The following is a 26,980-nucleotide window of genomic DNA, read 5'->3' as shown; positions in this document are numbered from 1 at the left end:
AGAGCTAAACACTCCTCAGTCAACAGGGAGTCTTATGCATGCACCAAACTCAGCTAGTAGAGTTTTAAAGTATGGTGTGACTCAATAGTGGTGATCATGGACAGATGAACCTCCAGAGCTGTCAGGATCATGGGTGACTTCCACATATTGGTCAAGTAGGAAAGAAAATTTGTCTTATCCCTGAGTTCGTACATTGCTTATAATTTTGCCATTACTTTACCATACAGATGCCAAATAAATGATACCAAGTGCATTCATGCCAACCCTAAAAAGACAATTCCATTATCTCCCCTGTTATCATGTGACTTTGTTACACAAGTTCAATATGATAAAAAACATACTATAGCTGATTGATCAAAGACATGGATTAGACAAGGCATGGTTTTTCCTCCCTGTATCTGGCTTCAGAAAAGACTTGGAGTTGCCTCTGATCATTACACTCAAATAATTCTATAGCTTGGATGCAGAGAACCAACACATTAATATACATCTCCTAACCTCAAGGCTATCTTTTTCTTCATAAAGCTGGTGCAGGCACTCAGGGTCAGATTTTTAAGAATGAAAATTCACAGCATGCCTTTGAACTCACTGACGGTCAGGTCCAGCAACGTTACCATTTGAATATGAAGAAAACTTTCATGTACAAACTGGTTGTTATCTCTGGCAGCAGCTACACCTGACAGTGATTTTTATATAGGTGACAGGACAAAAAATTTTAGGCTGCAAAAGATCTGAGCATCAATAGAAGCAAGGGTATAAAGGAGCCACAATAGTTATGATTTTCATACCTACCTTACATTACTCCAGCAAACTTTCAATACACAAACGAACAAAAAGAAACCCCTTCTCTCGTGAACAGCCACAAATATTTTCTGTAAAACAACTGAGAAGACATACGACTGTCCTTCCACAAATAAGTTACGATGTAAAACTCATGAAAATGAGGACAAGAATTCCTATAATTTTGTTGCCACTTGATACAATATCCACACCTCTTAATGTTATTTTCACTTTTCTAAATGGTTTTGGTTGGATATTCCTTAATACAATTTCATAATTAATTTCTGAATTTTAGCTAAATTCTACTTTTTTGTTACCCTTCCCACAGGAAACATATTAGAGAGGCAAATCCTGATTAAATGCATTACCATGCAGGGTCCTTTGTTCAATTCTTACCACTGGAGTAAGACCTTTTGTTTTCCTAATTATATTCAGCACATACACACCTATTTTTGGTCTGGTGCTACCTGCATACAAGAAGGAATGATACAAAGATACCTACATCCTTTTCTAGAGAAGTGATCACACACTTTTGCTGACATAGAACTTCCTCCCCCAGGAGGACTAGGCTTTTACCACATTATTAAATATTTAGAATTCTACAAGACCCTACAGTGTAGGGAAAAAAAAAAAAAAATAGAAGTAAGCTTTTTAATCCATATATTGGTCACTATCAGTTGTCAAGTCCGACAAAGGGACGACCTATCCCTGGAAAGTCTATTGAGCTGAGGTACCTGGTGATGGGAACAAGAAGTGAAGAGATTCAAGTCTGAGGTGCATTTTCAGAAGTTTTACTGAAGTGTAGAGGACTACAGTATTGAAGTATGAAAAGTGTTTTCAATTCACTTCAGCCCAGGAGCTTTGCTTCAGTCTGGTAGCTAGTAATAGGAGTTCAGTAACTACAAACAATTGTTTGGTACCAATTTTAAAGCTGAGAAATAAAAGAGAAATAACAATTAAAAAAAAAAGTATGAGAGAGGCTTACGTCTTACTTCTAAGGGAAAAAAAAGCACCTATGGATAGAGCAATAGTAATGCTCTCAAAAAGGGAAAATAGTTCAATCAACTAACTAGAGATTACTTTTTTGTGTGTGAAATAAAATTGCCATGCATATGGTGATATATAAGAAATGAAGCAAACTTATCAAAGCATGACATGGATTTAAAACAAAACAATTCACATTAATTATTTTCCATAGCCATGTTAGGGATTACACAAGCCAATTCACACACACAAAGCCTAAATAAATAAAAATAATCTAATCCTCTATTTTTTGCCTCTTTTTAAAATACACTTACAGCTGCCTTCCTCAGGTTCCCTCACTTATTAATTCTGATTATTTGCTCTAGCCTGTGCACCATTGCTTGGCATCACATGGAATAGCAGTCATCACAAGAAATTCAGGCTCTTTCCTGAGAGCCATGGAGTCCTCAAAGCAGAAAGGCATCCAAACCTCTCACCAAGAAAGGCCTGAGGAAAAGGAATTAGATGGGAAAAGTGTAAAAGAAGGAAGATGCCAGATATTCAAAACACCTAGTGCAGTAGCACTCCTTTGTCTTGCTTCTCTCCCAGTTCTTGTTACTGCTTCCTCATAATTGCGAATGAGGCCAAAGCTTAGTAGCTTCTGCTCTGCATCAAAGCAAAAATTTATGCAGGAATCAGAAATGTAGTATTCTTTATAACAGTGCTATACTAACATACTTTGTAATAAAAAATATTACATAACATACTTTTAAAATAAACATATACACACATCACACGTGTGATATGTACACATACATTTACACATATATTGTGTGTACATTACATATATACCATAATATATTTTATAGCAATACAGAACTTTGTAATTCCATCAGTGAAGATTCATGTCTTTAACCATAACTACTTACATAAAATTGTAGCAAATTTAGTAATGCAGCTACATGTAGATGCAAATGAATATGCCCTAACGCTTACTAAATGGGGTAAGGTATTTGTAACATAAATTACTAAAATAAGGGGGTTTGCACTTAATAATAATAATAATAAATGGTGCTATCACTAACCATATTTAAACTATATAAGAAAGAAAAGAGTGGTGTGGGGAAGACAGAACACAGGAATTAGTGGGGCATGGAGGAAAAAAGAAAGCTAATATCACTAACAAGCTGAAAGTTGTTTATAGATGTTAGCGTTATCTTCCAGGTTCATCTTTGGAGGCTGTTTTATAGGGTTCTCTTGAGGCCAGAACTGAGATCACAGAACAGGTGTTTTGTGAATATTGTTACGCTACAGGCAGATTAACGTCTTTGCCCTTTCTCCTCTATCTGAGAGTTCACTGTGACACACAGTGATTGCTTAAGTTTCACTTCACGGTGAAACTTTACAAAGTGCATTGGAAAAATTTATATCTCTTGTCTGAGGATGATATAGATACATTTGGCATATTTTGGACAATAAAGAATCTGCTTCTGATGACAAATTTAGCATGGCTGGGCTGTTAAAAAGCCAGGAGCAGTGGTTCTGGGAAGACTTCTTTCACAGTAGTTTTATTCCAGTATAGGTAGCAACTGCATAAAGATTTTCTGTGCAAGCCCCAGGATATAATGATATGTGAACATGAGCTGCTACACGCAGTGGTAGCCGCCTTTTTGTAAGGAGGCACTGAACTCCTCACCCCTCACAGGCTCACAGGCACTCTGCGCCCCTCGCTCTCCAGGCCAGGGCGCCGAGGCCGGCAAGAACTGCCGGACCGGGTCAGCACCCTGGACAGCTCCGCGCCGCCGGCGCGCCCCGCGGCCCCGCTCCCTCGGGAAAGGTGGGCGGGCGGGAGTGACGGGGCAGCAGCGAAGGAGCAGAGACACACAGCACCGCCGTGATGCATCTTCTGCTCCCACGAGAACTGTTACTCACATGCTACTAAGTTCAACAGGTTGAGAAGAAAGCAGTTGAATAGTGTTTAATAGGAATTTTCAAGGAGATTCCTGAGTTATCCCTGCAGATTCCAGCAGACCCCTGAAAGGTAGAAAACTTCAGAAGACAGCTACTGTTAATGTTTGAAAATGGATAAATAAAATTACTTAGGTAGCTACAGGCCACCAGCTTTATATCAGTTCCAAGAAAACAGAGAACTTGAGTATTAAAGAATTAAAGGACGACAATATAATTACTGCCATCCAACTGAAATTCCACTTCTTGTCAAACTAACTTTTTTACGATGACATTACAAGTTTGGCCTACAAAGATAATACTATTATGACACACTTCTGCAAGACATCTAAGCTTGTACCACACAGCACAGTCTGTTTTTAAGAAACTAAACTGGCAGAAAAATCACCAGATCACACATTAAATAATATCTCCTAAAATATAACTGTAACAAATATTTCTTCAATTAGTGCCATAAGAATCAGTTCCTGAATTTATACTGAGACATTTTTTAGGAAAAAAAAAAAAAAATCGTAAAGTTTGTAGGATACTGAGGTCAGGAAGTTGTACAGAACAAACTGAAGCAATTGTTTAATGGACTGCAATCAAACACACATGCTCCAACTCAGGTAAAAGTGGACCTTATACATCAAGGAGCAAAGAATAAATGGAAACATCACCTAATGCAACACAGATAATCAGTCACTCTCGACAAATGCATCTGCTGCGGCATTAAGGCTATGACAAGTATGGATAAGCAGGCAAATAAATACTAAGGGAGATCATAATACCTCTCTACCTACTCACTGTAGGATTGCTGCTGGAATATCGTATCTAGTTCTGGCGACCACATTTCAAGAAAAATCTTTTAAAACAAAAAGATGCATAAAATCAAATTATTAAAATACTGGAGAATATGTATTAAGAGTCAAAATTATGAAGCTCAATTCTTTCTGATTATCTAATAAAAATTGCTTTACTCTAAGAAATACAAGATATTTTCATTCTGACGTACAAAATCATACAAGTGAAAGATTAAACCTTTAGATTACTTACAAACATAGAAAGATCTCTAAGGTCTTTCATTCTGCAAACAAAGATATTCTACGATTAGAATACTTCATTAATTATTTCAGTGGATTCCTCATTACTGAAAATTCTTAAAAGACAACAAAATGGTTTTCTAAATTATATGCTCCTGTTAGCACATGTAATTCAGAGAAGTCTTAGGGAAGGGGGTCTTCTGCATGAAGTTAGCCTCAATAACCACAACAGTTCCCTTGCTCTTAAAGCAGTCAGGCCGAGATATGTGATAAGCTTTTTAGCTTTGAAAATTAACTATAAAAGTATATTTCATTACAAAAATACTATTATCTGAGGCAAATTTAGTATGCTGAGACTGTCCTAAGCCCACTAAAGTATATTTCAACAGTCCAGGCATCAGCTGAAAAAATAAAGCATGGAAGAATGATGAGGCATAAGAATCAATAAGTTTATGTATTTTAAACATGGGGATCAAGAGACTCCCAATGTTATATGTATTTCTTACACCTCAGAAGAGCTAACAGTGTTAAGCTTAGATTTTATCTGCCAAACAAACACAAAACTATTCCTAAGAACACAGCAAAGTTTAAAAAGAAGACAGAATCACAGAATGTTAGGGATTGGAAGGGACCTCAAAAGATCAACTAGTCCAATCCCCCTGCCAGAGCAGGAACACCTAGATGAGGTTACACAGGAATGTGTCCAGGCGGGTTTTGAATGTCTCCAGAGAAAGAGACTCCACAACCCCCCTGGGCAGCCTGTTCCAGTGTTCTGTTACCCTCACTGTGAAGAAGATTCTTCTCATATTTAAGTGGAACCTCTTGTGTTCCAGTTTGTATCCATTGCCCCTTGTCCTATTATTGGTTGTCACTGAGAAGAGCCTGGCTCCATCCTCCTGACACTCACCATTTATATACCTGTAAACATTAATGAGGTCACCCCTCAGTCTCCTCTTCTCCAAGCTAAAGAGATCCAGCTCCCTTAGCCTTTCCTCATAAGGGAGATGCTCCACTCCCTTAATCATCTTCGTGGCTCTGCACTGGACTCTCTCAAGCAGTTCCCTGTCCTTCTTGAACTGAGGGGCCCAGAACTAGACACATTACAGCCTTCCCTTTCATCCTTACTTAAATAACAAGAAGTATCACATACTGGTATCACTTGTTTTAAGACATATTGGCTGTGTGTAAATAAAGACACTCAACACCAAATCTCTCAGAATTAAAGCTTGGGCTTTAAAAACAATCCTGCTTGTATTGTTGACTTACAGCCTCCCATATTTGTATATTTTGAATGTCTGAACACTTTATCTATACAAAAAAAAAAGTCTAAACACTTTATCTATACAAATAAAATGTCTAAAACTAGAAGTTTTACTTCAGAGTGACTGAGTGCAGATTTAATTTTGTAGATATGAGAAAAGTAACACATGACATCATAATGGCAAAACTATAAAAATGCTAAAAGAATAACAGTATTCTATAGGTTCTTGAATTTACTTGTAAGAAATAAAATTCTATCAACACAAATTATAAGTTTGGCTTTGTTTTTTGTTTGTTGTGTGGTTGGTTGTTGTTGCTGTTGTTTTTGAAATATACCAACAGTCATGAAATTTGCTTTAATAATATTCAGTTCTAAATGGTGGTGAGATACTTATTCATTTTCAAATTATTATTTAAACAAAAATTAATTTCTATTCTAAGAGAACATGGTGGATATGCAATTATACGGCAAGCAGAGTTACAAGATTTCTACTGAGAAACAGGGAACATACAATGAGTGAAATCCGTGTACATTATTTTAATTAATGCTGTGAACTAGACGGAGCAATAATACAGGTAATAAATAATAATACAGTTATTAATACTCTGAGACCAGGATTCCAGCTTTCACCTCTTTCAGAGCAAGAGATATAAGAGCACATTATAATATATCAACACTAAACATGAGCAGGACTTCCTGTACAGCAGGCCCCTGTCCTGATTCAGTCCATAAATCAATTCTGCCCAAACCTTTACTCCAGGAAAAAAAAATATTTCAGGGAGCCATTACATGCCAGTGCAGACCCTCGCAATAGAACTGACGTATTATCTACCATCTCCACCAAGCCAGCCAAAGTACAGCTGCTCCCTGATAGCTGAGGGAAGTCAAGGGAAAATTGACTCATCAAGGAAAAGTTAGACCAGTCTTTGGAGATACATACAGCAGCACAGCCACGTGACTGTAAGAATAATGTGGAAAACAGGGAGAAACGTCCACCCTGAATCTAGCATCTATCCCAAATTTCCTTCTAATCAACAGGAAAGGGAATGCAACATCACCCCAAAGCAGCCTTTAGGATAAAACCTTCCTGTTTCTCTTGCCTCCTTCCCGAGCTGACAATAGAAAGGAAAACCTATCATCTGAGCACCCAGGCTACAGTAATAGGAAGACTCTGGTTAGGCCTACTATCTCACCTAGACATTCAGGGTGAAGCTTAACATAACCTTAACTTAACTATTACTTAGCTTAACTATGACCTAGCAAGAGTTATAATCCTATCTCAGGGGGAAAAAAAAAGAAAAAAAAAAAAAAAAAAAAGGCACTGTAACAACCCCCCCTTGCCCCTTGTTACAATCATTCTGTCAAGTTAGCAAGTTGAATCAGTGCAGCTCAGAGATCAACAGGCACTAGAAAAGGCACAGGCAGAGGACACCATGTTCAGCTTACAAACAGCAGCCAGCTGTTACACTGGTTCAACACAAATGTGCAATTTCATCCGCAGGAGCTAACACATGAAAAGTATGATTATACATATATATACCTATAAATAAATGACAACCAACACCAGACAGTTAAAAACGGAGCTTCTTTCCTGCATGCATCTGCTTTACCGTGGGAGGCTCATGGCCACTCCTCAGCTTCAACACCAATTTCTTATTCCTTTCCTAGTCAAGATAAGAACTGACTGGCTTAGCTAGCACATTTCTCCCACAAGACCAATAAATACTTTCTTCATACTGATCTGTCTTGTTATTCTTTCATGAGTTTTCTCCATCCAGATAAACCGTTCAACATGTTTCCTCACTGGAAACACTATCTTGCTCAAAACCGTAAAACTATAATTTCACCCAAATCATCATGACCATCACAACAATCTCTAGAGCTGGGCAAAACAGCAAGTAAACTTTATGCAGAAAAGTAATTGTGATCCCATATCAATTCCTCTCCTTCAGCTTTCACAGTATGACACGCCAATTTCTTCTAGGCTGATCCTGCTTATGGAATTATACTTTGATTTTATAGGCTACTAGAAACAGAAAATCGAAGTATCGCATATGAAGGCAGGGCATTCAATGAAACTCCAGGAGCTGCACAGTCATTCCTTGTTTAATACAATTTCAATCAGTTATTACTACCCATTCTGGATCTATTTACCTCAGGATGCTGACAAATGGAAAGACAGGAAGATAATGAATTATTTCAAAACAGTAACTAATCATAACATTATTTAAAACAAAGTAACGATACAAAAACATTCTAAAAAGTCGCCAGTTTGATGCTGAAAAGAAGTATGCTCTACTTATAGATCATCCCCCCTTCCTTTTTTTTTTTTTTTAATACTTGAGCACTGTGAAGCTAAACAGACATACTTAATTTGCTCAGAAGCTGTATGGCTCGCCAAGAGCGGCGTTTGAAGTATTACTATAGCAGTAAACCTAATAGCTGCAACAAGACGCATCCTGCTGATACACCACACAACAAAGCAATCTCATTCTTACTACATTGCTGAAGAACATTCTATCAAATAAGTGTTGCTAAAACCCTCACAAAACATTAATACTCCACGAGATTTCATGACAGAAGCAGACATTATCTGAGAATAATCTGGGAAGTGACAGAGAGCAGAACGAACCCCCTCATTCAGAATCAATAAGCAGTTGTTAACTGGAGACAACTCCCAAGTACTAAAAAGATACGAACTCTACAAGGCAAGATCTTTCCTAACTATGGGTGAGTCCAGTTCATTAAGAAAGTTATTTCATCAATAAGTTTATTAACAAAGGATACAATATTAGTGTAATTTCAGCTGTTAAGAGAAGTGCATCAGAAACTTAATAAAATTATTACCATTTAAACAGATTGGAAGGACACCAACCTCAATCATTTCATTTTTTCCCCAAGTTAGCTCCAGCAGTAACTTGCCCCTGCAACAAGTAACAAATTCTTTTGCAAGGTCCAGAAATTAAAAAATGACCTCATGTTAAAAAGACTTCACATCTTTCACAAGCTCTCAAAGCAAGTTCAGCATATTTTAACCTTTCTTTACACAGCAGACAGCTTTGTATTGAAAAAAAATACTTTCCTTATCAATATCATCAGTGAGCTGGTTAACTTCATCCATGAGAACCCAGCCAAACTTCAACTCCTCTAACTATTCAGAACCTTCTCCTGCACTCAAACACAAGACTAAGCAACATACACACATTTCTGTGAAAGGAAGAATTAGCAGATGGAGTTCCTCATCAGTGCATATAACCTAATCCTCAATAACTGATTAATCTCTTCAAAGACAAAGCAACAGCATGAAATAACATTTGAGCAATGCTTTTCACCACAGAATTGTTCTCAACTGTGTAGTACAAGAACCACGGAAAAGCATGCCTGAACGTAACAATGAATACATTTTTTAATTCTTAACAAGATACACTTCTGTTAAAAATGCTAAAGACTACTTCAGCTTCCTGGTTTGCTTTCCTTTTCCTCCCTGCTCTCATATTCAACCTTCCCCTCCCCAAAAAATTCCTCAAGGTTTTCAAAGACTTGTCTCCATTAATTGAAAAAAAGTTTCACAAATAAGTTACTGAAAGTTATGATTTGCACAACATCTCAAAAATGGGAAAAAGATAATCAGCCACATCAAGAGGTGAAGTGTCTAAAGGTCAGATTTTATTGTTTGAATTTTCTGCTACTTAGGTTTCAAGATTAATGACGTATAAGCTAATACAGGGAAAAAAAAAAACAGACTATAAAGTTAAACTGCTGAGAATGGCACCTCAGTTTCATAAGCAGCTTAAAAAAAAAAAAAACAGATTCCCTCAAAAGCATACTACTCAACATCTAGCATTGAAAGGGGAGGGAGTGTGGGGAAGAAGAAAGAATCCAACTCTAAAATCATAAGAAACATAATAAAGTTGTAAAGGATCAGTAAAAGATTGGATGGTATTTTCAAAGAAGCATTTTGAAAGAACATACAAGATACAGTTACTAAAAGCCAAGTTATATAGTATTCAATGTTTCCAATAAAGAGATGGAATTTCACTTTTATTCTACCTCTGTATGACACAGAATACAGTACAACTAAAGCACTCTATCAGTGCATGGAAAGCAGAAAAATGAAACTGCTCCATTTAGTTGTACTCTATCATGAAATAATTTTTATTACCTCTTGTTAAAGTTAATATGTTTGATTCCCATGAAAGTAGCTTAGATACCAAAATGATAAACAAATTAAAAACAAAAGATTAAGCATTTGAACAAGTTTCCTTCATCCCAATCATGGACAAGAAATAAAGTTGATACTAAATACTTTTTAAACACATGATCTGTAGCTCTTGAATTCTTTAATGTACAACCAGCATTTAGTCAGTTTCGCATATTTTAATTCTTGCCCATCTATACTTTAACAACTGGCCCATTAGACTGATTTGCCAGACCTGTGGTGCAACATGCTGCTCTATGAGATCAATGCAAAGCAGCTCAGGTTTCTCTGAGGAGAGAGCGCTTCAGCAGTTGGAATGAGGGTGGAAGGGCAGTGGCTGGTCCACGTACAACAACGCATCCCTGTGAGACCACTACAAATCCTGGTGTCTTGTACTGAAAAGGCAGCTGTTTCTCCTCCCCTCTAGGCAAACACAAAGGCTTTGTGCAGCGCTTTCCCAGAGCAGGAGAAAGAGACAACGCAACACACAGCAATACACAGAAACTGTCAGTCTCCTGTTGTACAGCATCAATTCATTCCCGCTAGATAAACAAGTCTTAGCTAACACAGAAAAAGCTGTAGTACATTAATACACCATATAGGGCAACTTCACATGCTAAGCAAACCTTTAATCTCCTGTACACATATATCTAGAACCAGTAGAAGCTGATGGCTTAGAAATAATTTTCCAACAGGGAAAACGCCACTTATATCTGTCTTTAGTCATACTCAAAAACCTTTCTTGATCAGTCACACTGGGAAAACCTCACTGGAATTTGTGGTGTTAGAGGTAACAGAGCCTGCAGCACACAGCAGCAGCAGTGACTGCACTAAACCCAACCAACACCACAATACTCAGTCACTCAATCTGCTCTTCCCATTCTAATCCCATCATTTCCAAAATTAGAAATTTTAAAAGATGCTGAACTTCAAGAGCATAATGGTACATCAGAAGTATATCACAGAAGAACAAAGTATTTGTCAGAGATAACTGATTTCATCTTTACATTTTTTTAAACTATGATATCTTGATGCACTACTTTCAAAATAACTTTTGACCAATGAATATACATACTACTGTTGTCAAACCTTCCCATATAAAATTTTTTGACAAGCCAAACAAACTTTAATAAGCATACCTCTGGTTTACTAAGTTAAGAAAGTTTTAATACTTCATTAAATCTAATTTACACTATAAAACAAAGGAATCATCACCAATAAAGTATTCTGTGCAATTTAACACAGAATAAAAATGCTAGATATCTTTGGACTGTAAGCCCCCCAAAAATTTTCAAAATTAAACAAGAGCAACAAAATAAGCTCTAATCTTTTGTCTTCTCAGATACAACAGCTAAAGTGAACTAACCTAAAAGCACAGTATGTGTTCAACAGAGGCATGGCATTAGCTATGTAGAATATATAAAACAATCTCATTTTTTCCAGAACCACAACATGGAAACTAATCACTCACTTTTAAAGATAACATGATTTTAAATTAAATAGCGAATGTTTTATTTTAGGGCTCTCAACTTTCCTGTCAACATAGCTTAATTATTCTGAATGTCTGAGCTGAAATTCAACTGGTTCTGCACATAGTCTAACTAAAAAGAAAGCCATTACAATGTATTTTATAACTCATTTTCTATAGTCCTTTCCAGTTTAACTATAAATGTGGTAGAAGGTTCTTAAAAGGCGGTGCTATAGTTAGGGGCCTTTCCTTTGTGTCCATCTCCCCCTTGGTCCCCCCTCTGCATAACACATCAGTATTATTAAAATTTGCAAATCCACCCCCATCAACACTAGCAGCTATTCCCAACTGCTCTCACTCACATCAGAGGTTAGAAATCTTGTACCAATCTTGGTTCACTCATTGCTTGTGCTCTAGAGTGACAACAGAAGCACAAGGATGCAGTTGCAGCTCCAGAGATAATCTTTAGGCTTAAGAACAAGGTACTTCCCCATTCTTTTTTTTTTTTTAAGCTAAAAGTATGAATAATAATGTTTTTAAAATTTATTCCACATGCAGTTTATATGTTTACTATTATCACCGTAGTGAGTGCATCTGCGGCCTAGCCAGGCATATCTGTATTCATATATTGATGCAACTGCTGTTCATGGCTCCAGCACTTAAAGCGCCAGACGACAGACTGACTGATCCCCCATCAGCCTTGCCCACATAAGCATCCGTTACACACATGCCACAATTAAGAACTGGAAAGAGAGATGTGGTTATTTAAAAACTGGGATGTTTAGCCATCACAGCACGTAAATATCGGTACCGTTTGCCTTCTTGCAGCAAGTGGGAGGGACAAAAAAAGATCTCGTGCCTATAAATTTGAGTTCTGCGTAGAGGCCGGGGCGGCGATGACTGCTGCTGCGGGCGCCGCCGGACCCGCCGACCCAGCTCCACTGCCAGGATCGCCCCGGCTGCCTGCGGTGCGGGCCGTGGCCCCCGGAGCTCCCTCACCCGGCTAACTCCCTCTCCCGCGGGATGAGAAACGGCGACGCGGCTCCCACACAGCAACCGCTGCGGTCGGGCCGGCGCTGGGGACTCGGCCGCCGGAGCCCGAGGGCCGCACCCCGTTGAGGCGGCCTGAGCGCCCCCCGGGAAAACCCCTGCGCCGGGCGGGCAGGGGTAACCGCGACGGCCGCCGCGCAGCGCCGCGTCTCCTCACCTGGAACGGGGCCGAGGCGGCCACTCCTCGGGGCGGCGCGCGGCACGGCGAGACCCTCCGGGGCCCCGCGCCTCCGGCGGCGGCGGGGGATGGTCTGCGCGGCGCGGGGGGGCGGCTAGAGCGGCACCCCCCGGCCCAGCCTCCGCCCCATGGCGTGCGGCGCGGTCTCTATGGCGACTGCAGTGCCGGGACGGCGCCGGCCCGCCCGCGGGGAGGGGTAACGGCTGCGCGCAGCGCGGAAGGGCGCTCAGGCGGTTACGGAGAGGCCCGCTACCCTCCCTAAAGCGGTTAACCCCCTCGCAGCCGCCGCCGCCATCCCTGCGGCAGTCTCGGCCGCGCTCGCCCGCGCCGCCGCCGCCCCCTCTCTCGCTCTTCCTCAGCCGCGGCGCCACCGAACCCGCTGGCCTCGAGGGCACCGCCCGCATCCCTTTTTCTGCAACGGTGATAGGGCAGCCGCGGAGATTCCTTCCGGGCGATTGGTTGTCAGCGTGATCAATTAGGATACCGGAGGCGGGCGCACCTGGAAAGGGCCCTGTGTGCGGGGTTGGTTGAGAGCCGGTGAGCGCCGCTACCAGTCACAGTCGCCTCAGCGCAGCCGAGTGGCCTGCGGCCTTGCTGAGCACTTTAGTCCCCGGGCGCGCTAGCGGCGGGACAGCGGGCCACGGTACGGCCGCCACCAGCCGCTTTCCGCCGAGGTTCTGAGGGGACGGCAGGCAGCGCCTGTGACGGGGATCGAGGCTGGCCTACGGCGCTCGCCGCTGCAGGGCCGCTCCCCGCTGCAGCACCCGCTGTGGTCCTGGGGGGAGCTGTGTCCTCTCTGCGGTACCGGTCTCCGCCTCAGCAGCCGGGGCTCGGCCATCCCCGGGTCTCATCGGCGAAGCTCCCCGCATCGGGGCGGGGCTGCCCGGGGCCTGCCAGGGCGCAGGCCGCTGCCGTGCCTCCGCCGTGGGGCCAGAGGGCTGAGGAGAGAATTGCCTGGGCCGGGAAGGCCGGTCCCTCGCGTCGCCTCAGGGACTTGTGTCACCTGCGCCGGGCTAACGCTGCTCTAATGACACAGCCGGGCTGTCACCCCTGGGCTCCGCGCTGTGGCACCGGGAAGCAGTTGGTGTATCCCATGTATAGGCCAGCGTGGCCTTGGAAGAGAAGCTTGGGCTCTCACGGGTGATTCCTTATTGCAGGCGAGACTCCCCAGCCTGGTGAGATGATGGAGTGGGTGCTACGCGGCGGGTGCCAGCGTGACATCGCACAACAGCTGACGGGATGCCTGTGTAGGCCTTGGTGTCAACCCAGAGGCTGAATCCATCTGGCAGACCTGCAGCTAGGAGAGACCTGTTCATGGGAAGGACAGAATGGCTGCCCTTGCAGCAGCTCCTATGAAGTGAGTGAACACACTGCAGTCCTCCCCTCATATGAAGTTTCCTTAAAAATAAAAATGGCCTATATTTCTCTACAGTCAGGCAGATAAGATGATGATAGTGTGAGTAATTTACGCCCTTTCTTCATTTGTTGCAAGGAGATCATAGTCAAAGAGTAAGGTTAGTAAACAGTATCTCCTACTGCTGCTTTGAGTGGGAAGATGTTAGTGCTTGTAATTTACAAATGAGCTACCCAGCAGTGAGAGCTGTGAACCTAATCCAAGTGAGCCCAAACAGTTTGGACTTGCTCAGTGTCAGCTTCAGCCAGGTGCTTTTTCATTCACAAAGTGAATTACCTTAAGCAGTGGGCACCAGTTGTAGTGGTGGATGCACTGGTGAAATGCATATATTCTTCTATATATTGAGAATCTTTGTGTGTAGTGTGTCCTGACTAACAGTTGAAGTAGTTAATAAGAAAGGTGATGTTATGAAAAAATAATAGTTTTGTGAATGGAAATGAACGAACTTTGACTGAAATAGGTGGGGAGGGTTGCTTTTTTCTTTTTTCTTTACTCCCTTTTTCTTTTTTCCCTTTTTCAATAGTACTTCTTTTCCGCAATTGGCATCATGAGTTTTGCTTACATTTGATAGACATTTACAAATTTTCAGGTGGAAAATATTCCACCAGAGCCATGTATTCTTCCAAACTTGTCTTAAAGGCATTGTAAAGGTGACAATTATTCCAGGATAGGCCTGCGCCTTATAGCTACTCTTCTTTTATGCTAAACAAATAATTTTTTCACATTCTCCCTGAACAGTACTTTTCCTCCCAAATTATAATTGAGGGTAGATGAATACCCTAACTATTTATAGCCCTTGTTTTAAGTAGTGCCAACAAAACTTGGGGAGCTCATGAATATGAATCCACTTGTGAAGAGTACTTATTGTTCCCCAAAGAATTACATATATCCTGAGGTGTAGAATTTTTCAGGAAAATTTTCCAATTTGATTAAAGAGAGTGGAAAGCCTTAACAAACTTGTTTATCTGGTTTGTCTGTTTACCTGTTTATCATCGCTAATCCAAAGGGCATAGTTTCTCTCATCACTTTATAACTTCAGAAGTTAATTTATGATCTATTATAACCACATTGTTATGCGCAGTATCATGGAAATTGCATCATTAACGTCTTCTTAGCATACTGAAAGTCAGCCTTTCATCATCAAAGTTAGTGATGTGTTAGTTTTCAACTCACCATGGACTCTTTATAAGTAGACAAAACCTGAGTGGTTCAAATACAAGTCAAGCAGGAAAGAGAAAAAAACAAAACCACAACAGCAACAACAAAAACTGAGTCTTCTCAAAAGGAAAATCTATTTCCACCTAAGTGCAGGAGATCTTTACAGAAAAGATCTAATCTTTTTTAATTCACTGCTCCAGAAATATACCAAGAGGTTCTTCATGGCTTTCTGTTGTACTATTTTTGGTTCAAAGATGATAATAAATATAGCAGACACCAGCATTTCCTCTGTCAGTGCAAACTTACAGAATATCCTCACCACCAAAAAAAAAAAAAAAAAAAGATATCTCTATGTAAATATGGACTCAAGCTACTCTAGCTTTTTTTGTAGCAGTACAGGTAGTTAAGCTTAGATGCATAGTGTTCATTTGGCCTGGAAAAAATTACCTTGAGCCAAAAACTTGTCCAATGCTCTTTATTTAGGTTTTACATTGTTAGTTCTAATTGGCTATCTCAATGTAAAAAATGTGCCTCTTTTTGCAGTGTAACTATAACCTTATTCTTATATTTTAACTAATCGTATTTTGTTGCTGTATCTGGCTTTGTGTGGTAATTATCTGGTATTCCATAACATCCCACTAGCACCAGTTTTGGATGCAGAGGGAGTAAAATGGAGATTAACTGTAAAACGTGCATCTGACCCTGTAGGGTATTTTGTATATTCTGATGTAACTGTGATTTTTGTATGGGAGTTTATCATGTAGCCATTGAACCAATCTACGAAAAATATGTGAGTAAAGAGCCACCTCTGAATCTTCACAGAATAATGTGTATCCTAGACCCTCCTGTAAAACCAGAAATCTCTTGCAAGCATATTCAAGTGTGGTACCCCAGCACAGATAATAAACGTTGAGCTCTGATGTGGCTGTGAATTAATCTAGTCATTTTAGTTTACTAGAACTCATGCAGAAAGAAGAGTAGCTTCTAACTCCAATCTACTACAGATTCTCTGAGTTTGTTTCTACTATGAATGGTCTCTGGAAGGTGAATTCTCGTATGTACATTCTACCTGTCTGTGCATGTAAACAGTATACCTAGGTATTTCTTCTTAAAACTATTACATTGTTTTCATTATTCCTGAGAAACACACTGAAATTAACATTTTAATCATAAATTATACAAAAAATGTTAATTTTATAAATAAAATATTTAAAATGACAGGAAGGGGAAAATCATTATTTTCGTCAACAAAAGTTCAGGTCTTGCCAAGAAGTGAATTCCACTTTGGCATGGAGAAGAACAAGTACTGGAAACCATTGTCTGCTGGTTTACCTTTTCTGAAGTCAGAATTATTGTATTAGCAGGAACTTTAGTCTGTGACTTCCAAAATAGAGGGAAGATGAAGTTACTTAGTAAAGTTACTCAACAGCTGTAAACCACTGCAAATGGACACCTCTGCATTTGTTCTGAAGATTTTTAAATATCTCAAGGGGTGCAAAGTAAATCAGTAAGTAAAGTAAGTAAGTAAAGCCAACTGTCTTGTCTTACCTCAATCCTAAATGTCTAACTTTGCTGTAGACTGCAAGGAAACAAAAGAAAAGTTCTGCAGACCAGAACTCTGAAGTTGGAGGGCAGGAGGATTACTGGCAGAATTTACTCCAAATATCAAGGCTTACCTGAGCAAACTTTATTGTAACTGAGTAGTTACTATGGAAAGCTGTGAACAAAAAAAAAAAAAAAAAAAAAAAGAGAGAAAAAACTTAGTTGTGCTGGTGTGTGCCTGGCAATACAATTCGCTGATCGGTTTTACTGTATGAAAAATAATTCTGAGTCCTGTAAATATGTTCTTACATGTCTAATATAGCTTCAATATTTAATAATAAGTATTAAAATATCTACTCAGTGTTTTTTGTCTGAAAGGAATGATCTAAGGTTTCTTTAAGGAATCTTTAAAAATTTAAAACCATACCTATACACAAACATATTCATATGTCTGCTGATGAAGAAGGGTGACATGATTAACAATGTGTAAGACCTTCTGACCTTTGCTGTTATTTTCTTCAATTAAATGTGTATGGGAGTAAATGAATCATCCTGCGAAGTACAGACTCCTTGGTTTCAGATACTTCCATTGGAACTTCTTTGCCTAGACATCAGGGTGTTGGGGTTATTTATTTATTTCTGTATGAGTCAGAAGTTCTGAATAATGTTTCTGCTTATCTGACCACAGAAGTAGGAGACAAAGCTCCAGAAACTTTCTGAGAGAGTCAGAAATCAAATGATTGTCAGAAAAGAGAGAAAAAAAGATAGAAGGGGGGGATAGATAGCAAGATGCACAGATTCCATAAGTATTAATTCTCAAGAGATGGAAAATTCATAGGCTTGGTTAGTCAGTAAATGAACATCCACCAAATGCTAGAATTTTTGGAAAATTGTAACTATAAATGAATATATACATGGAGGTGGAAAGAATGTTCTCATTGAGGAGTAGAAAGGTGAACACATTTTATAAGCTCACATTTCAGGCAGAAGTCAATGGAGCAAAAGAAGTTTTGACCAAAGATGGGGAAGCATGTATAAAGTTTTGTAGGTGTTTAAACAGGTATCCAGTTCATAGCAAATGGAAAATCAGAGACCTTCAGACATCTAGTTCAGCCTTTTTTCCAAGGAAGGACCAACCATCCCTACAACATTCCTGGCCAGTATTTGTCAACCTTTTCTAAAAGTACTCTTTTTATGGAAATCAAGCTTTTTCATAGGCTGTTCCACTATTCTCACTAGAAGACACATTTCACACATTATTTCTCCTATCACCAAAGGAATTTATTCCCTTCCTCTGTGCAACTACCTTAAAATTACTTGGATGCTATTTTCACCTCACCATCGGTCTTCTCTACACTAAGACAGTCAAGTCCCATCAGTCTTTTTTTCATGGATCACGATTTCTAGACATAGAGCCTGAAGTCACCTCTAAAGCAACAGTGGGATCATGGATCTTTTTAGGAAGAGCTCTAAGAGGACCATGTCTAAGTGCTGGTTTTTGTCTATTTGACAGCTTCAGAAACTTTGTGAGTATTTTTTTTGGTGACTGTCTTCTTTCTAAAAGAATCTCAGATTCCTTACAAGATGTCCTGAATACTGTTGTTCAGTTCAAATGGTGTCTAGAGAGTGAAACCAGCACCAACATCAGGTTTATAATATGGTGAGAAGGGGGAGACTTCCTGATTAGAATAGGAGGTCTGTAGGCGGTCTCTTCAAGGAGAAATGTGAGTATATGTCTGACTACTGTGCTAGGGAAAGAAGGGCCAATTGTCAGTACAGTGCACCAAAATATTGATGATTCAAGATATGGAATAGAAAAAGGAAATTTTACTTCATTATGTAAGGGAAATTGCATTGGAAGCCCTCATAATTTGAGTGTAATTTCATTCTGCAGAAAGCTTCCTGATGACCGGCTTGTGATGATACAATCCATAATGAACAGGTACGAAGGTGAAAAGCAACATGGTTGCATAGTCTAATTATGAACAAGGTTGTAAAAATGAAGTCTTCAGAAAAAATTACAGCCGAGAGGGAAGTTTTAGGTTACCAACCAATTTAAAATAGAGGTTTACTTTCCAGCTTTATCATAGGCTGCTGGTCTGATTTTAAGGTGAATACACTATTGCTGTGCCTTAGTTTTCCCTTTGTAATGAGTCACCATGAGTCAGGAATGGATGACTCAGAGGGTATGGACAGTGCAGCTCCTATGGATTGAAATCAGAGCCAGTACCTGTATGGTGTTTCCCGGAATACACAGGAGCCCTGAGGACTAGCAGTACATGTGCAGTGCAGTTCATGCAAGTCTGCTATAATTTCCTTTTTGCCCGAGACTTGCTGCAGCATCTGTATTGTTATAACCTTTAAACATCTGAAAAATGAAAATTATAATACTTCTTTTTCTGATTTGTTTAATCTATGATGTTCTTGGGGCAATTAAATGAGCTACAGTTACAGTATTTTGCATGGAGCATAGCATTGTGGGTCTTTTGGTACAACTGTAGTACAGTGTCTCCTGGTTTTGGCTGTGATAGAGTTAATTTTCTTCCTAGTAGCCAATATAGTGCTTTATTTTGGATTTAGAATGACAATAATATTGATAATACAGGGATGTTTTAGTTGTTGCTAAGCAGTCAAGGACTGTTCAGCTTCTCAGGCTGTGCCAGGTGCACAAGAAGCTGGGAGGGGGCACAGCCAGGACAGCTGACACAAACTGACCAAAGGGATATCCCATACCATGAGGTCACACTCAGTATATAAAGCTGGGGGAAGAAGAAGGAAGTGAGGGACATTTGGAGTGATGGCATTTGTCTTCCCATGTAACTGTTATGCATGGTGGAGCCCGACTTTCCTGGAGGTAGCTGAACACCTGCCTGCCCATGGGAAATGGTGAATGAATTCCTTGTTTTGCTTTGGCTGCATGCGTGGCTTTTGCTTTATTTTTTAACTGTCTTTATCTCAACCCTCGAGTTTTCTTACTTTTACTTTTCTGATTCTCTCCCACATCCAACCAGAAGAGAGTGACCAAGCAGCTGCATGGTGCTTAATTGCCGGCTGGGGCTTTGTGGCATTCTAATGTATAAACTGGGCTCTCTTAAATTACTGCCTATCCCCATTTTTTCTTGCCTTTGAGTCTTGACATTCCCTCTGCCAACACTGCAATTCTGTAAGAATTTCAGATGTTGGGATTTAAATTAGGTATCTTCATCTAACTAAAACAACCATAATCGTCTAGATACCACTATGCTTCCTTCCTAAAAGTTCAAAAGTGTAATTGAGAAGCGCAGTTGCTTCTGTTTGCCTAATAACTTATGCCTCTCAGCATCTACCATGTAGTTCACAACTTTACAAAAGCCAAAAAAGGCAGATTGTTTGAATTCCCCTTTTCATACCATCTCCCCACATATCAGTGACAATCTCTTCCTGAATAGGGACTCTCTGTCTGAAGCATTGACATGTTAAAGATTGTATAGTACCTGCTTGTATCAGACTTACTGAGCGCCTCCAGTTATAGTCCATTACTCCGAAATCTCTTATCATTAGTTATTGTTTGCATCAAATATAAGATGAAATACAAAGCAATCCAAATATAAAAATAGACCATTGATTTTTGGAAACTAGATGTGAAATTAAATTTTGCAGCATGCATGAACCCAGCTAGCTGTTTAATTAGGCCAATTCATAACACATCTGTCCTTGATTCTGGACTTATATATGAATGGTTCTAAACAGATAAGTAATTGGCCAAACATTTACTAAATTTACCTCTTTCAGATCCAGAGCAACAGCACAGCTATCTCCGTGGTTTGGAAGAAAGTTTATGTTTTCTTTCCATGCCGCTGGGTGATAGATGGCTGACCCACACGTGCTGTTCTGTCGTTATGGTCTTGGTGTCCAGACTTCCAGCAGGTCTGTAAGAAAACGCATCATGATTAGTTACAGATTGCCAAAAACCAAAACTAATTTCTGAATAACTCAACTTTTAATATTAACTTTGCAGCTGAAATAATTTCCAGGTATGAGAGAACAAAAACTACAGGTAGCGTCGACCTCTAATTGCATTAAAATTGGATTAAAGTTATTTCTTACAATGATGCATTCCTGAGCTTCCACTAGCTGTGTGAGTGACCTCTCATCTCTCCAGTACATATAAAAGAAAGCTCCTTTCTTTGCTTTGTAGAAAAAACTACGTACAGCAGCACTGCCATCTTCTGCTTGTTTTCTTTCATGCATGCAAGTACTGGGTTTATATTGCAAAGCAAAAGTAGTGAAGGTGCACTTTTCTATTAGTAGGTATCTGAGGCAATGACATTTTCTAATACTTAGGGGTAACGAATGTTTGGAGTTCCGCCGATGTGGGTGGTTTTCACACATGAACTTTTTCTGGGCATAGAAAGGGACTTCAGACGTTATTCCAGGATTTCACATGCCAGGCAAACAATAGCTCAAAAATCCCAGGCAAATATGTACATTTGTGTACTCATGCTGTCCACAAGGAGAGTATTGTACCTGTTGAATATGCTCCGTAGAGTTGATTTGTACGCAAATGTATGCATTGGAACAGATCTAACATATTCCTTGTGGTCTGCACAAGTACAGCAAGTCCAAAGCATGAATGATCCATGTGCACAGGACTAATTCAGTGCAGTTGGGGTGTATTTGATCATATGCAAGCATTTGTGTGGTCCATATGCAATAGGTCCAACAGGTCCCAGATGTATCACATATGCTCTTGATCTGAAGCTTCCTGGATGTGCTGTACATCAGCACATAAGAAAGATAGAATACTGGAAGCCCTACTTCAGGTATTTTCTTTAAAAAGGTGAAGGTATGGTGAATTACATTTTTCTGAGTTGAAGTTGCCAGCAAAAGGCACATTGAGCCTGTGAGTGGCTCAAGGGACCGCCCCCCCATACATGAAGGAAGCGGCTCTGTATAAGTTTGCGATACAGTATTGGATGATGCATTGTTGGATGGGGCTTTCAGAACGAATGCTGTGAGTTTGATTGTATCAGAAAAACTGAAGAGGGACGGAATTTCACTGTATGACTTTATCCTGTTGGAACACGTCCTTGGGATTTTTCACCCCATGGAGGCAATTATGAGTCTCCCTCTTCCACACAGTAATGTATGAAATGACTTCTGACAAATAAGCAAGTCTTAATTGTTTTTTCTTCTTAGAATATTGTAGTCAGATATTCCAGTCTCTGCTTTTCTGAAGACTTTGGCAGACTGACTTGCACTGATAACTAATCTTTCACCTTTCCCTGATAGAGAGTGTGATAATACCGATGCATGCAGAAGGATGTCTGTCTTTACAAAAGCATGAGACCATAAATGAGGTGAGGAGGCATATTGCCAGAGTACACAGTTGGAATCACAGTAATATCATGGTATGAGTTTACTGCTCATCATTAACTGGCAAAGACAGTTTATGCTGCTGAGAATATTCATACACGTTACAGTCCCTGGTGCAGGGTCCCTTGCAGTCAGTCGTGAGTGCTCACTGAGCTCTCTGTGCTCTGCTGATGTGCTGTGGGCCCTGTAGACCAAACCTGGCCCTGCTTAGTGATTCAGTTCCGGTACTAACATCACCACATCTTGATCAGACATTGCTACAGACTCCGCTTGTTGCCACTGCTGTTGCCAGTTCAACCCAGCCGTGTCCATCCCACAAATCAGTACATGCTGGGCTCAGAAATGCCAAAATGGTTTTGCTTCTGGCTTGGGATAAAGCTTTAAAGAGTCTAGGACATAGGTTTCTACTAGATTGTTCCTGAACCTGGAAAGCTTCCAGAAGCAGAATCTACCGTGAGTCATACAGGATGATCCAACAGTTCTTGGTTACTTGAATTTCTTTCTTGGACACAGTCACAGTCAATACACAGAGGACAGAGAATTCCATCCAAAGCAACAAAATATGGAATGATGGGTATGGCACGTAATAGTGAATGTAAATTATGGTTGCTCAAGACAGATTTTCCCTTCTCACAGAAGCACAAAGTTTCATTATTCTCATCCTTTTCTCTCTTGGACCTATATTTATTGTTAAGAACAAATTAAGAACTGATGAAGACTTTAAAGAGTACTGAAGAACAGTCTCTTTTGCTTACTAGCCCAAACCTCTGGGGGATAAAAAGGTGAAAGAAATTACTATGAATCCGTTTTGTCAGTGAGATCTCACTTCACTGTCAGTTAATTGGCCTGTTTTGAGGTATTTAAGCTGGTGGCATAAGACCCTTTAAATAAATCTCTTAGCTACGATTAGAGATGAGGGAGAGATTAGCACAGGCAGGAGAGCTGAAGACTTTTTCTCTATCTCTGTCGGTGAGGCCGTGTAAAGACAGAAGAGCTACACAGACATCAGGAAATCAGTACTTCACTCCTCCTCAGGATGACCGATCGAGGTATTTTCTCCCTTGTACTCAGCAAGTTACCAGTTTTGAGATCTTGTTCAGTTCTCTGAAGCAGGTTAGTGGTTTCTTTTACAATAAGTTACAGATAGGAATGTGTGTTTAGTTAAAATTATGCATTTTAGTGAAATTGGTAAGATAAATGTGGTTTGTTTATGACAAAATTGCAAGCCAAATTTGTGCTTAATAGGTAAATTTTATAAACAAATAACTGGCTGTGCTGTGTCTTGTTCTATGTAGTTGGGAGTTTGATAGCAGAGGAAGAGGTAAATGGCATCTTGAAAACAAAAAGCTACAGTATGCGGATGGAAGCTGTATTTGAAGCGAGTTTGACAAGGAAAGCTTGAGAACAGTATCAGTAATATGGGAGAGATTTCCACATTTTTTTGGCATTTTCTGTTGAAATAAATATTTCTCCCTTACAGAACAAAGTCCAGCTTGCTCTCCCATAGCTGGGGAAAAAATGTCTGTGTCTGTACGCTTCAGAACCCCTGAGTGGCTCATGTGCAATGGTGAGGTGTTTCTAAGAACTTCGATAGAGGTGTTTGTTCTACCGAACTACTAGGAGCATTTGTGGTTTTACAGGAGCCCACTGGCATGTTTGATTTGGAGAAGAAAAGATACATATTGCAGAACAAGACAATGACATTTTTAGCTCATATCTGAACACTTCAGTTCTTTCAGCTGGAAGAACTTTTTTCATGATGCTCAAAAAATGCTACTACATGGCAGCATGCATGTTGCAATACATCTTATGCTAATAAATTTATTAAATACTTCATTGAACAGTCAGGGAAAGTATAAGATTATGGTGTATTGATAGAAAGAGGATCTTCTCATTATCTAAAATAAATTCAGTAAACTGTTAGCATAGGAAAAAAATTATCTCAAGAGAAATATCCATGCAGAAGCTGGGAATACTAAACCATTTCTGCTTGTTGTTTCCGATGGCCTAATTTGTCAGGAACAGGATAGGTAAGTCATTCCTCCATCCCAGGCTTGATGCACTCAAAGTTTCAGGAGCAGCGCAGCTGTCGCAAAGACCCTTTGTGCAATCTCAGGTGTTTCAGTGACAGCCGGGGTCAGTCAGCGAGTGGTCACTGCCCTGCACTGGCCCGTCATTCCCCCCTTTCCCTGGCAGTGTGGCTCGTGTGAAATAGCAGATGTTGTACCGCTGGAGGACTGTGGTGTGAGCACCTGTGGCAGCTGGGTGTGAATAGTCCGTGAAATCTGGTCTTAAAACAATATTAAAATTGCACCAAGGAAGCTGGCAATATCATAGGAGAATTACTGGGGGCAGGAACGAACTTGGAGCGTTGCTCTTGCACATAGATTTTTCATTTTTTTTTAACTTTAGGCATCTGAACATGGGGGATGGAGCTACATCAGAATAGCTACACAAAGTTGAATGTTTTCCTGCTCGTGGAATTCAGCTTCAAATTTCTTTATGGTTTTAATATGACAGAAACTCTCAAATTTATGTCTTCCAAAATCAACAATGCCTTTTGAGTAGATGAATTACAAATAAAGGTAGAACTGTTGACAACTTTGTTTCAAATGTTAAAGCAAAAGATGTTTGGCGGGTAGGGTGTTCTCAGTGACATTTTAACTATATGTGTGCCTAACACTACAGAGGCGTTTTGCAAATACATACATGTATTTCATAGAAATGAAGAGTGTGTGATGCATTCTAGTACACTGGCCTTTGAGTGTGAACTGTGTATCAGCAGGGAGGAAATTTCACAACAGATTCTCTCTGTCGTGAGATCCAAGACCTGAGTATGGGGGGCAAATGAAGCTATTTGCAGCAGCTGCCTGCAGCTATTTAAGTTCAAGTCATGAACTGCTTAACTGGTGAAGCAATCAAAGATGCCGTCTCCGGGCTTAGCAGACAGGCTGTCAGCTGAATTCATATGGAGGTTTAATTCTGTGCCAGCAGCGCATGATCCTTTTAAATGAGGTCTGAAGGATACCAGAGAAGAATGGGGTGAATAAAGTGTTGTCATTTTATAAGTGACTGTTCTCTGGACTTGTTTGTACAGAAGTGCCTATCAATAATCAATATTTCATCATGGTCACCGATATGATTATCACATTATGATCACAATCAATATTCAACCATAACTGATAATCAGCTTTAACATTAATTAAAATTAGCACCCTGTTTTTAAAGTCAGAAAGCTGCTGACGTCAAGACCTTTGGAAATAAGACTGGTAAGGAAAAAAAATACATTTTTTTGCACACTATTCTGTGTATTGTACAAAAGATACACAGAGATGAATAGTTTTGAGGGGAATTAGTTTTCTTTCTAAACGCAGGAGAAAACAAATGCAATAGAAATTAATTAAATCTCACAGGCATTAAAATGTTTTAATATTCAAATGCATGAAGATATCTGACTGTATCCTAATATGACTGAAACAAATACAGTTGATTTCTTCCAACATACACAGATGAAGATGCTGGGATCCCGTTACCTTTTTGAACTCTACAACAATCTGCTTACCCCACGTTAAGCTTCCTTGCAGCCGTGGATCCTTCTGGGGGTGGGTGAAGCCCCACTTCTGTACGGCCAGTCTACACATGGTCTTCATGCCATTTTAGCTGATATCAGTTTTACTCAGATGAAGTTAAGTAGCAGAGCCCACTAGCTTAAAAATAATTATACATTAATAAAGCTGCTTATACTTCTCCGTTTCACCAAATTTACAGGATTGTGTTTTACTGTTTACAGATGCAATTCTATTAGTGGAATTAGATGACTGTATAACCACATAAATACAGAGTTGTATAATATAAAGATCACTCCAATGAAAATTACTGAATTTGTACAAGACCATGCTGAGAACAGCTTTTTTGGGGAGGAAAGAAAGAATAGCTCAAAATATCTTGTATGTATTGAGGAAAGGCAATCACAAAGCATCGGAAGCACTGGAGAAGGGTAAAAGTTCATGGTTTGATGCTGAGGTGCCACAGCATCGTTCTACATCCACATCATGTACCCCAAAAACACATTGTCTCCAACTCTAACAGATTTTAGATCTTGGATGTTATTAGCTGCTTTCTGCCTGTGATTGTGATAGAACTGGAGAGGTGCAAAGGAGAAGTGAGTAGTGTTGCAGAGTAGGAAGGTTAAAAGTGCTGGTGTCTTTTCTTAGATCCACTGATAGCTGGGGAGAAGACAGACCTTGAAACACCAAAGTCCTCCTTCAGCTGTGAATCTCTGAAATAACAGATTTGAAACTCAGGACAGGGGAAGTCTCTCTGAATATATTTTATGCCCATCATTCTGATCTTTGGAGAGAAAACAAAAGAACCTGTAGATCACATGGGAAGTTATTAAAGGTCTTTTCATAACAAACACAGGAGCAGGTGTATCAAAAACAAGCTAATAAAATACACAAGATATAAATTACTAAATATGTAAGTAGTTTCCTGTCATTTTTCAAATGGTTCTCCTTCAAAAAAATATTGTGGTGCCCCTTGGGCTGCAGAGTCGTCTTCAGCCAGGAGAGTGGAAGCAGTTCCAATGGGCAGTGAAGAAGTCACGGTTGTTGCAGAAAGTGT

At 39.9% G+C, this 26,980-nt stretch overlaps 1 protein-coding gene across 1 annotated transcript in view; it reads right to left on the bottom strand.

Moving 5' to 3' along the window:
* Nucleotides 1–13,220, bottom strand: part of TTBK2 (tau tubulin kinase 2) — a 105,366-nt gene extending 92,146 nt beyond the window's left edge. Inside the window, exon 1 of the mRNA XM_082058875.1 lies at nucleotides 12,868–13,220. The gene's annotated coding sequence lies outside the window, so the exon portion shown is untranslated. The remainder of the gene's footprint in view (nucleotides 1–12,867) is intronic.
* Between the last annotated feature and the right edge of the window lie 13,760 nt (nucleotides 13,221–26,980).

The sequence above is a fragment of the Streptopelia decaocto genome (assembly GCF_964273445.1).
Source record: "Streptopelia decaocto genome assembly, chromosome: 7".
Taxonomy (NCBI): Eukaryota; Metazoa; Chordata; class Aves; order Columbiformes; family Columbidae; genus Streptopelia; species Streptopelia decaocto.
This window is presented reverse-complemented; position numbering and strand designations above follow the sequence as displayed.